Source organism: Myxocyprinus asiaticus, chromosome 7 (assembly GCF_019703515.2).
Source record: "Myxocyprinus asiaticus isolate MX2 ecotype Aquarium Trade chromosome 7, UBuf_Myxa_2, whole genome shotgun sequence".
Taxonomy (NCBI): Eukaryota; Metazoa; Chordata; class Actinopteri; order Cypriniformes; family Catostomidae; genus Myxocyprinus; species Myxocyprinus asiaticus.
The window spans coordinates 24,669,353-24,682,742 of NC_059350.1; positions in this window are offsets into that span (position 1 = coordinate 24,669,353).

The window sequence follows — 13,390 nt, forward strand, 5'->3', positions numbered from 1 at the left end:
AGCACTTTATTTTCATCCTGCCTCCATATACAGGCTCCAAAGTCAGCATTTTCCAGTTTTTGGACGCAGTCCTCATGAGAAAAATTAGCTTTATGCTTAGCTAAAATGCTATTTCTAGCCCTTTTACATGCACGTTATCAGCCACGATTAAAAAACATTTTATCAAGAAAATCTACGTTCGATCATACATATATTTTCTTTTTCTCTATTAAGACCTTTGATATTATAGGGCAAAGATATACTGCAAATACTTTTTAATTGTTTTCCTGTAAAATATTAAAAAAAAATCTTAAAACTAGATACATTTACTTTGCATAAGATATTTAGCCTTTTTTCAGAATTTCTTTTTTTTAATATAAAACAAGTGAAAAGCCAGTGCTGAAGAAGTAATCCAAAGTATTCAGATAACGTTACTGACTTTAAGTAATCTATATTCTGTAATCTGTAGTGGAATACATTTTAAAAGTAAACCTCCCAACCCTGGCTAGCCACACACTTCAGCACTGACGCATGTCAAACATGCTAACTGATAGCCAGCTAGACAGATCAAAACAAGGCTATATTTCTAGGTTATAAATCTAGGTTTTCAAGGCTATATAATTTGCATAAAAACTTTATGACAATCAAAAATGTTCTGTAGATTAAAAAAATTTACTTTATAACCCCAATAACATGCATCTGGATATAATGTGCATTGATGTGAAGAAGCTGCAGATCTTAAGCATGCAGATTGGAGGTCTTTTACTGGATATGCATGTGCAGTGGCATTGATGTAGCTTGATCCTGATTGGGGTAAATAGTGTTACGACTGACCCCTGTCACAACAGCCCCAAGTCTCCCCTATTTCCATGAATGTCTTTAACCAATTTGATTTCCATGCTCAAATTAGCAATAGCAAGCTGACCATTATCAAAACTGTATAGCCTATAGTCAGGGTTGGGAGGGTTACTTTTGAAATGTAATCCACTACAGATTACAGAATACATGCTGTAAAATGTCATTTGTAACGTATTCCGTTAGATTACTCAAGGTCATTAACGTATTCTAAATACTTTGGATTACTTCTTCAGCAGTGGTAGATTTTTTCACTTGTTTTGACTATAAAAACTCTGCCAGTACAGTAAGACAAAATACACATTAAAAATACATTCTCTAAAAAACCTAAATATCTTATGCAGTGTTGTTTCTAAAACAAGATCAATCAAACTGATCTTGTTTTAAGGAATTTTAGATATTTTTTTTACAAGATATCATATCAAGAATATGATTTTTGCCCTAATATCAAAGGTCTTACTAGAAAAAAAGAAATTATGATCCAACGTGAATTTTCTTCATAAAAAATATGATCGTGCCTGGTAACGTGCATGTAAAATGGCTAGAAATAGCATTTTAGCTTAGCGTAAAGCTGACAATTTACACAAGGTTTATTTCTATTTCTTCTGCTCCAAATTTACTTCAAACTTACTTCTGTCTGCTCGTATGAATGTAATGCATCATAAGAAAGTGTTTCACTGCTGTTCAAATGCACTTTGGATCGCATCATTTATATGGATAAATGTTTTCCAACTGAAAGGACTAAATATTAAATGAAACAAATGACAATAAAATGCAAAGTAATCTCTTCAGTAATCAAAATACTTTTGAATGTAACTGTATTCTAAATACCAATGATTTAAATTGTAACTGTAGTGGAATACAGAACTTAGTTGGAGTCAGTTTTACTGAATAATTTCTTGTTCACATTACTAAACAAACACAAGCAACTGCATAAAATGTGTTGAACTTAGTTATTTCAACAAAAAACGTCACCTTTACTTTAGGCGTTTTTGTTCAGTCAACAAATCATTGTTTAGTGAAACGCACAAATACAAAAAAAAAAAAAAAAAAAAAAAAAAACCAAAACGGGATGTCCCTTTGCGCATACCGTATGTAAATGCAGCTGCGCGAAGCACAATGAAAAGATTATATTGGCGACTCTGCACGGTATGAATATTTTGTTTAAATAATTTGCCATCCTGAAAAATACTGCCAATAAATGTATATGTAGTACGCTATATAGTTTTATTACTTCAGGATGTAAGTTTATGTCATAGTCTGGCTCTGCTTTTCTATTACATTATACGTGTTCTTTCATTGTAGATGAGCTGTGTAAGGCAGACGAATCAGACTGAAGTGATTATTTCGTAAGGTATTAATATTTTGAAATCCTTTGACATCCTGACAAATACTGCTAAAAAAAAAAAAAAAAAAAAAAAAAACTCATGTGGAATACCAAATAGCTTTTGTACTTTGAGAAAGCTGAGAGAGACATGGCTAAAATAGTCATTGCAATTTTCATTGTCCGAGCTGAAGGTGCAGGACCTGAAGAACCACCATTGGATATTGGGATCATTGTTGAAGGAGTGAAAGTGCTTCAGGAACTTGGAGATGTCACCAAGGCTTGTGCTCTGCTCTTGGCAGTAATATATAGCTTGAATCTGAGCTATCCATCTGATCTCAAGTACACCTTTGAGTTTCTTCAGAAGGTGTTAATGGAACTTGATGCAAACAAAATTTCACATAAAATACAGGTACTTAAAAACAAACTTATAGAATAAATCATTGCATGTTCAGTTTCTTATTCCAGTGCAATGCTGCGGTTTATATTGTTGTTTATTAATTAATTAATTTTATTTTTTCTCAGAACTGTGAAATTTTTAATTTATTTTTTGCTTTTATTTTATTGATCAAAAATATATGTCAGCCATAAATGTTCCTTTTAATAAGGGCTAAAAAAACCTATCGAGTTCTGTAGCATTTTGGGGTATGCTGCCAAACTTGAGCTGATGTCATGTTCATTTCTAGTATTTCTTTTAAGAAAAGAAAAAAAGATTTATTACAAGGCTTGGCTGTATTGCAAATAAAAAGCATTTTTTCCCCCTGCAAAATATGTGTCTGATTATTTCATGGTTTTCTTCTACACTTGTATGGCAAAGTATTATAATTACAATGTAACTGAAATCCATAACAAATGTTTATTGCATACTAAATGTTCGTAAATTCAACATAACTTTAAGTAAACTGTAAAAGTAATAGTGACTTTACTAGGATTTCTTTAGTTCATACAACAAATTTAAATGAGTTGTATTTAAGGAATATTTGTCAACTTTACATAAACCTTTTTGTAAATACAACATACATTTTTTTTAGATTACTTTAAGCTATGTGGAACCCACTTACTTTCTAGTAAGACCTTTGATATTAGGGCAGAAATCATATTCTTAATAATTTTTGTATTGTCTTCCTGTAAAAATATCTAAAAATCCTTAAAACAAGATCAGTTTGATTGATCTTGTTTTAGAAACAACACTGCATAAGATATTTAGGTTTTCAGAGAATGTATTTTTAACGTGTATTTTGTCTTACTGTACTGGCAGAGTTTTTATAGTCAAAACAAGTGAAAAAATCTACCAGTGCTGAAGAAGTAATCCAAAGTATTTAGAATATGTTACTGACCTTGCATAATCTAACGGAATACATTACAAATTACATTTTACAGCATGTATTCTGTAATCTGTAGTGGAATACGTTTCAAAAGTAACCCTCCCAACCCTGCCTATAGTTACCTATTTTTGTGTAGCCTATCACAGACTCTTTTTAATTTGTTTATGGGTCATTTCTACAATTTGACATTTAAAAATGATAGCTTACAAAAAGGATGAAAAACATACTTTTATAAGTGTATTTATGTGTCATTATTAAAGGGATATGTTAAAGATTTAATAATTCATACCGGTCAAGCTAAATGATTTTCAGATGTCCATCCAGTGAAATGGGCAGGGTCAGGGTGAAAAATAACATACTGAACAAATAAAGGGGTGGACATTCAGTGAATAAATTAGCCACTAATTTAGCCACTCAGTGTATAAATGACACATTTACCACAAATGAATACATGTTAGAGAGAGAATGTAATACTAAACACTTAACTGTATGGGGAAAAATTAGAAATCCAATGATTTAGCAGTTCTTTTGTCAAAGATATTTGACATGCAGCTCTTTGGACATGAGGACATGACAGTAGTGCAATTGAATGAAAATGATTTTGAATTATTACAAATTTGATATTTAGGCCCACAGCAGTGTGTAACATTATACATAGTCTTTATTAGATTTACCAAGCCTATTACAATTGTAATCGAGTGGAATTAACATTATAAATAACACAACTTGTACTGAGGACTGAAATGTCACCGAATAAGAGGAATGACTCTTATTTCTTTTTTTTTCTTTCTTCTTCTTCTTATTTATTTATTTATTTATTTATTTATTTTAGCCCTTTATACTTCATCGAAAGCTAATTCAAAACGATATTGCTATATGGCAGAAATTGTAAGAGAAGTACATGTATGGTAGTATTATACTACCATTATATTATTATCATATTAGCCTATACTACTTTAGATATCATATTAGCCTATTATACGCGTTATTTTCCCCCCACCAGTATTCTGGCAACTCCCGCTATTGATATAATTAGACGTCAAATTATTGGACGACAAGTTGTCTATAATACGTCACCAGCTCGATGGCGCGTTCTGATTGGATGGTTATCTTATCCACCTTCAAGATAAGGCATAGGTAATTCTATAACTTTTGACACGTTGCAGTTTCGACAGTAGAAAAACTGTTTGTGTTTTTCTTTTTAATAATAGTAAATGACTGAGTAAATGTACTGGATATTAGTCATATGTGACATCACTTTGTCCTGAACAATAATGAGTGATATGAGTGAGATTTATTTTTTTATTTTTATGACAAACCGATTTTGCCTGGCTCCCACATTCATGTTTTCACTGTATGCCAAATATAAGAATATAATAAATATTAAGGTAACCATACTTCCCATGAGAGAATGTGTATTTTTTGTAATGAACTATTAAAGACTTTTCTGTGAATGCTGTGGAAAAGAAATTGATCAGATAAGCACATAGCAATTGATGGTAATCACATAGCCACCCTTAGAACTGAAAATATTGTACGGTAATTTTATTCAATTTAAAGCAGAACTTGAATTTACTGAATAATATATGGAGTCAGATGCATTATTATAATGATAAGGCAGCAAGGTTAGAAAACAACATTTTTAATTCCCAGTTGACAGTGTATTTCTCACTTTTCTGTAAGCCAAGAAATATAAAATCTTCAATTATTTCTTACCATATTCCTAGAAACAGATAAATATTTAAGTCCTTTTTCTACTGTAAATCTAAATATTGACTTTCACTTTAGTAAAAAGGACTTAAATATTGATATGATGTCCCTCTGTTTACTATGGTTACTAAGGCTATATGAGCGACTTCTCAACTGGCCAATCGCAGGCCGCTTGTAAGTAGCTCTTAGTAGCCAATCCGAACGCACGAGGCGGGACCTTCCAGAATACGGGTGGTGAAAAATAATAATGCTGCCATGGCATCTCACATGTCTCGAATGATAGAGAACTGTGTTGAGCACGAGTTTATTCTTCCACTGCCACCTAGTGGAGAATCTGCTGCTCCTTCTGCACTCTCATTTCTGAACGTTCCAGTAGGATACATGCAGAGATGATTTGAGATTTTGAGACAGGGCCTGCACTGGTCTTGTGTTTTAATATGTTTGTAAGAGGGCTTTCATTTTAAATGTAATTTACGAAGAAGCTTAGCCTAAATGTTAAATTCTAGACCTTATTCACATAAGCGCCATCTTTGATTTTTGACGGGAATGACAACGAGGCTGTGAGGGACAGAAGTACAGGCTCTTCAATGGGTTGTACTGCAGTTAAAGTGTTTTTGGATCGTTCCACGGACAAAACATTGAAAAAACGTCTTTTCAAGAACATCCAGTAGACAAAAACTCCAGACAACATGAGTTGTGGAAAATCAGATGTGATCTAGGAGCTTTTTACAGCTTTATACTGTTCATGCAATTGAGAGATGTGAGACTATCCCTCACAGCCTCGTTGTCATTCCTGTCAAAAATAAAAGATGCCGTTACCATGAATAAGGTCTGTTACTGCAGTGCACCCCTATGGCCACCCATGATCTATGCCTGAAAAGAAAAACTCAGACAGCAGATATTCATACAAATCAATAGATAAAGTAGTGGTAGATTAAAAGATGTCCAATATTTTCAGCATTTGCTTGTAGGCAGCAGATTTGCAAAACTCTTAAATGTCCCCATCATATGACACTAGCTTTACGTCATGATGTTTTCGCTGGTGGTATTGTTTGGCATGAACAGTGGTTAGCTAAACACTGGTTTAACATTCGCTCAAATACAAATACTATATATAATTTTTTGATCTTTACAGAACTTAATGATATATGATCAGTTATTTGAAATTGCTAGTTAGCTACACGGCTAACATATAAACAAAACCAACCCCTTTATTACTTTTGTACAATCACCTCTTGCATTGTAAAACTGAAATCTGCATCATGAAGAACTACTGCATTCCTATTCAATATGTTGTTTTGGTCAAACTGATAATTTTGAGCTTAAAATAAATAAAAAAAGAAAAATATTAACACTTGTGCAATATTTTTATATCTACTTTTTTAACGTGTTTAACTTTTTATTCTGTTCTTCTGTTGTTTTTACCCCATTTGTAGACCCGAACACCATCAAAGCAAATCGAAATGGACCAGGACATCCAGTCTTTTCATCAGTGTTCAAAGGATGCAAAAGCATTGTTGTTTGATGATTGTGAGCAACAGTTTGGACTGTTACAGAAGGTAATTTGCTTGAGGTGGAAAATTCTAACTCGTAGAATAAGTTTATCTTTCTGATGTATGTTTTTGACAGGATTCTGTTGTTTGGTTTATCTGTTATTATTCAGTTATTCTGCTAAATTGTCAATGCAAAATTTTAAATAAAATAGTTGGTTTTCCAATAATGGCTTTTTTTCCTTCTTCTTAAAAATATGACATTAAAAATGATATGAGATGTATAATATACATGTTATAAAGTTAGATGACACCTGGGAAATGTTTACCCCTAAGTTTTTTAAGCATTTGTTTTTGTGTGTGTGTGTGTGTGTGGCAATTTTCAATTTTGTGCCATAACTAAATTAGCAGATGTTTCCTTTTAATTCCCCATATAATATATTGGGTGGTGCATCATCATTCTGTACATGCTAAACTCATATCTTAAAGGAATGTTCCTGGCTCAATACAAGTTAAGCTCAGTCGACAGCATTTGTGGCATAATGTTGATTACCACAAAAATACATTTTGACTCATTCCTCCTTTTCTTTAAAAAAAGCAAAATTTGAGGTTACAGTGAGGCCCTTACAATAGAAGTGAATGGGGACAATGAAAGTGAACGTGGCCAATATTTTTGAGGATTAAACACAGAAATGTGAAGCTTATAATTTTATTAAAGGACTTGCATTAATTCTTCTGTTAAAACGTGTGTATTATTTGAGCTGTAAATTGTTTATATTGTTATTTTTAGAGTCATTTTAGGGTTTGTTGACATTACATCGTCATGGTAACGAAGTTGTAAAATTGTCGATAACTTTACACAGAAAAGTTTTGTAAGTAATTTAATCACACTAAAATCATGTTTACACGCATATCCTTTATGTCTTGTGCTTATACATTGGCGGCCAAAAGTTTGGAATAATGGACAGATTTTGCTCTTATGGAAAGAAATTGGTACTTTTATTCACCAAAGTGGCATTCAACTGATCACAATGTATAGTCAGGACATTAATAAGATGAAAATTATTATTACAATTTGAAAAAAAGTTCTCATAAAAAAATCCTCCACATGCAGCAATGACAGATTTGCAGATCCTTGGCATTCTAGCTGTTAGTTTGTCCAGATACTCAGCTGACATTTCACCCCAAGCTTCCTGTAGCACTTGCCATAGATGTGTCTGTCTTGTTGGGCACTTCTCACGCACCTTACAGTCTAGCTGATCCCATAAAAGTTCAATGGGGTTAAGATCCATAACACTCTTTTCCAATTATCTGTTGTCCAATGTCTGTGTTTCTTTGCCCACTCTAACCTTTTCTTTTTATTTTTCTGTTTCAAAAGTGGCTTTTTCTTTGCAATTCTTTCCATATGGCCTGCACACCTGAGTCTTCTCTTTACTATTGTACATGAAACTGGCGTTGAGCGGGTAAAATTCAATGAAGCTGTCAGCTGAGGACATGTGAGGTGTCTATTTCTCAAACTAGAGACTCTGATGTACTTAACCTGTTGTTTAGTTGTACATCTGGCCTTCCACATCTCTTTCTGTCCTTGTTAGAGCCAGTTGTCCTTTGCCTTCTTTCCTCAAAACAATGATTGACTGATGAGTTTCTAGAGAAAGCTGTTTATTTTTTGCCATTTTTGACCTAATATTGACCTTAAGACATGCCAGTCTATTGCATACTGTGGTAACTCAAAAACAAACACGAAGACAATGTTAAGCTTCATTTAACGAACCAAATAGATTTCAACTGTGTTTGATATAATGGCAAGTGATTTTCTAGTACCAAATTAGCAATTTAGCATGATTACTCAAGGATAAGGTGTTGGAGTGATGGCTGCTGGAAATGGGGCCTGTCTAGATTTGATCAAAATGACTTTTTTCAAATAGTGATGGTGCTGTTATTTTACATCAGTAATGTCCTGACTATACTTTGTGATCAGTTGAATGCCACTTTGGTAAATTAAAGTACTACTTTCCTTCCGAAACAGCAAAATCTGTACATTATTCCAAACTTTTGGCTGCCAGTGTACTTTTGAAGAAGTGACTATTTTAACGTAAAAAAATTGGCCCCCATTCACTTTCATTTTAAGTGCCTCACTGTAACCTTGATTTTCTTTTCTTTAAAAAAAAAAAAAGGATTCTAAATAAATGTTTGTGGTAATCAACATTATGCCACAAATGCTTTTGATTGAGCTTATCCTAAATTGAATCTGGAACATTGCTTTAATATGGTACAATTTAAAGGAATGATCCGGGTTCAATACAAGTTAAGCTCAATCGACAGCCTTTGTGGCATAATGTTGATTACCACAAAAAATCATTTTGACTCATTCTGCCTTTTCTTAAATAAATAATAATAATAATTAAAAAAAAACAAAGATTGAGGTTACAGCGAGGCCCTTACAATGGAAGTTAATGGGGTCTATGAAAGTGAACGTGGCCAATTTTTGGAGGGTTAAACACAGAAATGTGAAGCTTATAATTTTATAAAAGCACTTGCGTTAATTCTTCTGTTAAAACATGTGTATTATTTGAGCTGTAAAGTTGTTTATATCGTCATTTTTACATCCATTTTAGGGTTTTAGGGTTTGTTGACATTACATTGTCACAGTAACAAAGTTGTAAAATTGTCTATAACTTTGTAAGTGTTTTAATCACACTAAAATCATGTTTACACTCATATCCTTTATGTCTTTTGGTTATACTTTTGAAACAGTGAGTATTTTAACTTTAAAAAATTGGCCCCATTCACTTCCATTGTAAGTGCCTCACTGGAACCTCGATTTTTGCTTTTTTTAAAGAAAAGGAGGAACGAGTCGAAATACATTTTTGTTGTAATCACAATTATGCCACAAATGATGTCGACTGAGCTTCACTTTTATTGAACCAGGAACATTCCTTTAACAGTAAATGCACCTCTTCTCCTATCTTCCCCCATTGTTTTCAGATCAGGGGTTTAAATATTTCTTATATTATGTCGTAATCATGTAATCACTGGCACGCAAGCAACAGCGAGAGTGTAGCAGGCTATTTTATTTATATGACATTTTTTGCATCTGCATTCCAATCTACATCTTGATTTATGGTGAATCGCACCTGCAAAATCATAAAACTTTATTTCCAGGTTTAATTCAATAAACATATAAATTTTTTAACTGTTTAGTGTTTATCTTTTCCAGTGCTGCCAACAACTCCTGAAGCCTTATTAGCTGTTGGAAAAGAAGAGGTAAATAGTCACTTTAATTACACCCAATACACAATGAGTGTACTGAAATATTAAGTATATAAATATTATATATAAGTGCAGTTACAAGTTTCCCCTTACAGTTTCAGACACTGACCAGTCAGCTTAAAATGGTCCTGTTATGCTCACAAGCAAAGCTGGATGCCCTGAAAGAGATTTTGAAAAGGTGTGACAGATTTAAGACTAAATTCTGTTTAAATGACCTTCAAATTAGTCATGAATAACTCCACACAAACTCCATTTGTGTATAATATATAATCTCAATTACTCAAATTATTGTTTAGGGAGCAGACATGGCTTGCAGAGAAAAAAGAAGTGTTAAATGCAGTGTCTGAGGGAGTCACAACATTATGACATGAAAATCAGAAATTATCAGAGCACAGGTATGTCTGTTTTACGTTTGGATTAAAATGACATCCTTTCATGTGCTTCAAGGTGCAAGCGTCAACTTTTTCTAAGTGCTAAACTAAAAAAAATAAATTAAAAAAATGCAATAGTAGAATAGTATTTTTGAAAAATATGTTTAAATGACGCAACCTCACATGAGATGAAGACTCTAGTCATAACAGTCTTAGTGTAAAAGCTGCTTTATTCTGCATAAAGTGCTGGGTGGCCATTTTCAAGCGTTTTCCAATAGTTTCTCGTCCACACTGAAACGTATGAAAACTCTTAAATCGCCTTACTGCGAATGTGAAAAATCGTTCCATTTACGGTCTGAAATGCAACTGTCCTCGTGTTCCATCACTAAACAGCAATTCTGAGTAAACTCTTTCTTCGCTTTTGAAGGAATGCAATGTGAAGATTGCACAAAGGGACATTTATCTTTAACAATGCTATCAAAGTGAATAACATGCACAACCACGTTGCTACAACATGGCCCACCATCTTGATTGTTTTGTGTTGAATGGATCGCATGACTGCGTCACATGACAACAAATACGTAGTCATTTTCAGATATCTTGTTTCCCCTGTCCACACTACAACGCAAAAACTCGTTTTCAAATGTATCCACTTGGGAGAGCGTTTTCGAAAAGCTCAGTTTTCGCTGTCAAAAAAGGCATCTCAGTGTGGACGGAAGGCAAAAACGTAGAGAAAAAAAATGCATTTTGAAAGAAAAACATATTAGTGTGGACATGGCCTAAGTGTCGAATTACAGGGGATTATTGAGATAAAGTGGGTAATATTTATCTGGTCATATGATTTTAACATGGCAGCACTCATGAATGTGTGCCCATGTAGAATAAATCCACTTTTTTTCTAAGACTGATGGGACTAGAGTCTTTAGCTGCTTTTCCACCATCTGGCCAACATCATACACAAAAATAAGTTTTAAGTTACTAATATCACTATAAAAATGTGCTATGTGCTCACAGATAGCAACGGTTCTGAGCACAGTTCAGAACAGTTACAGTAGCATTTCCACTTGAGCACGGTTCGGCACGGCACAATAATAAACCGTTCTTGGCCCGGAATTCTCGGCACAGTTAGCTAACCGTACTCAACCGTGCTGGTTGAATGGCTTTAGAAACGTGGTGACTCACAATTATCAATTTGCCAACGCCAAGGTAACTTATAGTGCTTTTAGTTGTTTCTAGCTTGCCAAGTTTGCTAATATTTGGCTGAAGTTAATAAATGTTAATAAAAAATTATGTATTTTTAGTTTATCTTCATGATTTTATGATGATGGTTTAACTAGTATTGTAGCATAAGTTATTTATTTTTTACATGCCTTTTTCATCAGGGAAGCAGATTACGAGCTCATTAAAACTAAAAATATATCGTCCTGGTTACTTTCATAACCTCCGTTCCCTGATGAAGGGAACGAGACATTGTGTCGATGTAGTGACACCAGGGGTCACTCTTGGGAGCCCCAATCACCTCTGATTTTGAAAAAAGGTCAATGGGAATTGGCAAGTGGAATTTGCATGCCACTCCCCCGGACATACGGGTATAAAAGGAGCTGGCTCGCAACCACTCATTCAGGTTTTGTGCTGAGGAACCGAGACAAGGTCCCGGCCATTTCAGCGGGTAGTTCAGTATTGTGGCAAGAAGGACACAACGTCTCCTTCCCTCTATCAGGGAACGGAGGTTACTAAAGTAACCAGGACGTTCTCACTCGATGTTGTGTCGATGTAGTGACACTAGGGGTCCCTATACGAAATGCCACAATAAGCTGAACTGTGTTACATGGACTGGCGGTGCAAGACGGGCAGACCGCTGTGTGCCTCGTAGCCAGCGCACCAGGCCGTCACGTAACCTCCCCCAACGATCTTATGAGTGTCGAATGGTCCTTTGGGAAAAAGTCGAATGCCCAACAAATAGGGACGGGGGGGGGGGTCAAAAGTGCATGTCTTCACCTCAGGGGAGGGGAAAGGCGCTATGCGCAAGCGATACACCCGGCCAGCTGTCCCGGAACTTACCTGCTTGTACCTTACAATACACGGGATGAGACCGGCACAACCCGGAGATTGTAGAACCTTGCAAAAGTGTTGGGTGTTTCCCAGCCTGCTGCTCTGCAGATGTCTGCCAAAGAGGCACCATTGGTCAGGGCCCAGGAGGCTGCCACACTCCTAGTAGAGTGGGCTCATAGCCCCACAGGGGGCGGCACGTCCTGAGCGTGATATGCCATCACGATGGCGTCAATGACCCAATGGGCGATCCTCTGTTTGGAGACAACGCTCCCTTTCTGCTGTCCACCAAAGCAGACAAAGAGCTGCTCAGAGCTTCTAAATCTCTGCGTGTGATCCAAATAAATGCATAAAGCACGCACCGGCAACACACAGCAACGCCAAGGCTGGGTCTGCAGGTTCACCACCTGATCCCTAAACGGGGTCGTGGGAACCTTGGGCACACCGGTCGGGGTCTCAGGATCACATGAGATTAGCCCGGACCGAACTCCAGGCACATTTTACTGACAGAGAACGTCTGCAGGTCCCCTATCCTCTTGATGGAAGTGAGCGCAGTCAGGAGGGCAGTCTTCAAAGAGAGTGCCTTAAGCTCAACTGACTCCAGGGGCTCAAAGGGAGCTCACTGTTGACCCCGAAGGACTACAGAGAGGTCCCACGAGGGCATGAGGCACGGTCTGGAGGGATTCAACCTCCTAGTGCCTCTCAGGAACCTGATGGTCAAGTCGTGCTTCCCCAAACACTCACCATCTACTGCATCGTGATGTGCCGAAATGGCAGCTACATACACCTTCAAGGTGGAGGGGGACAGCCACCACTCCAGCCTCTCCTGCAGGAAGGAAAGCACCGATCCGACTGTGCATCTCTGGAGGTCTTCACGTCGGGAAGAACACCCCTTAGTGAACAGACGCCACTTCAAGGCAAACAGGCGCCTCGTAGAGGGAGCTCTAGCCTGAGTGATCATGTCTACCACCGCGGGTGGTAGGCCACTTAGGTCTTCCGCGTCCCGTCCAAGGGCCA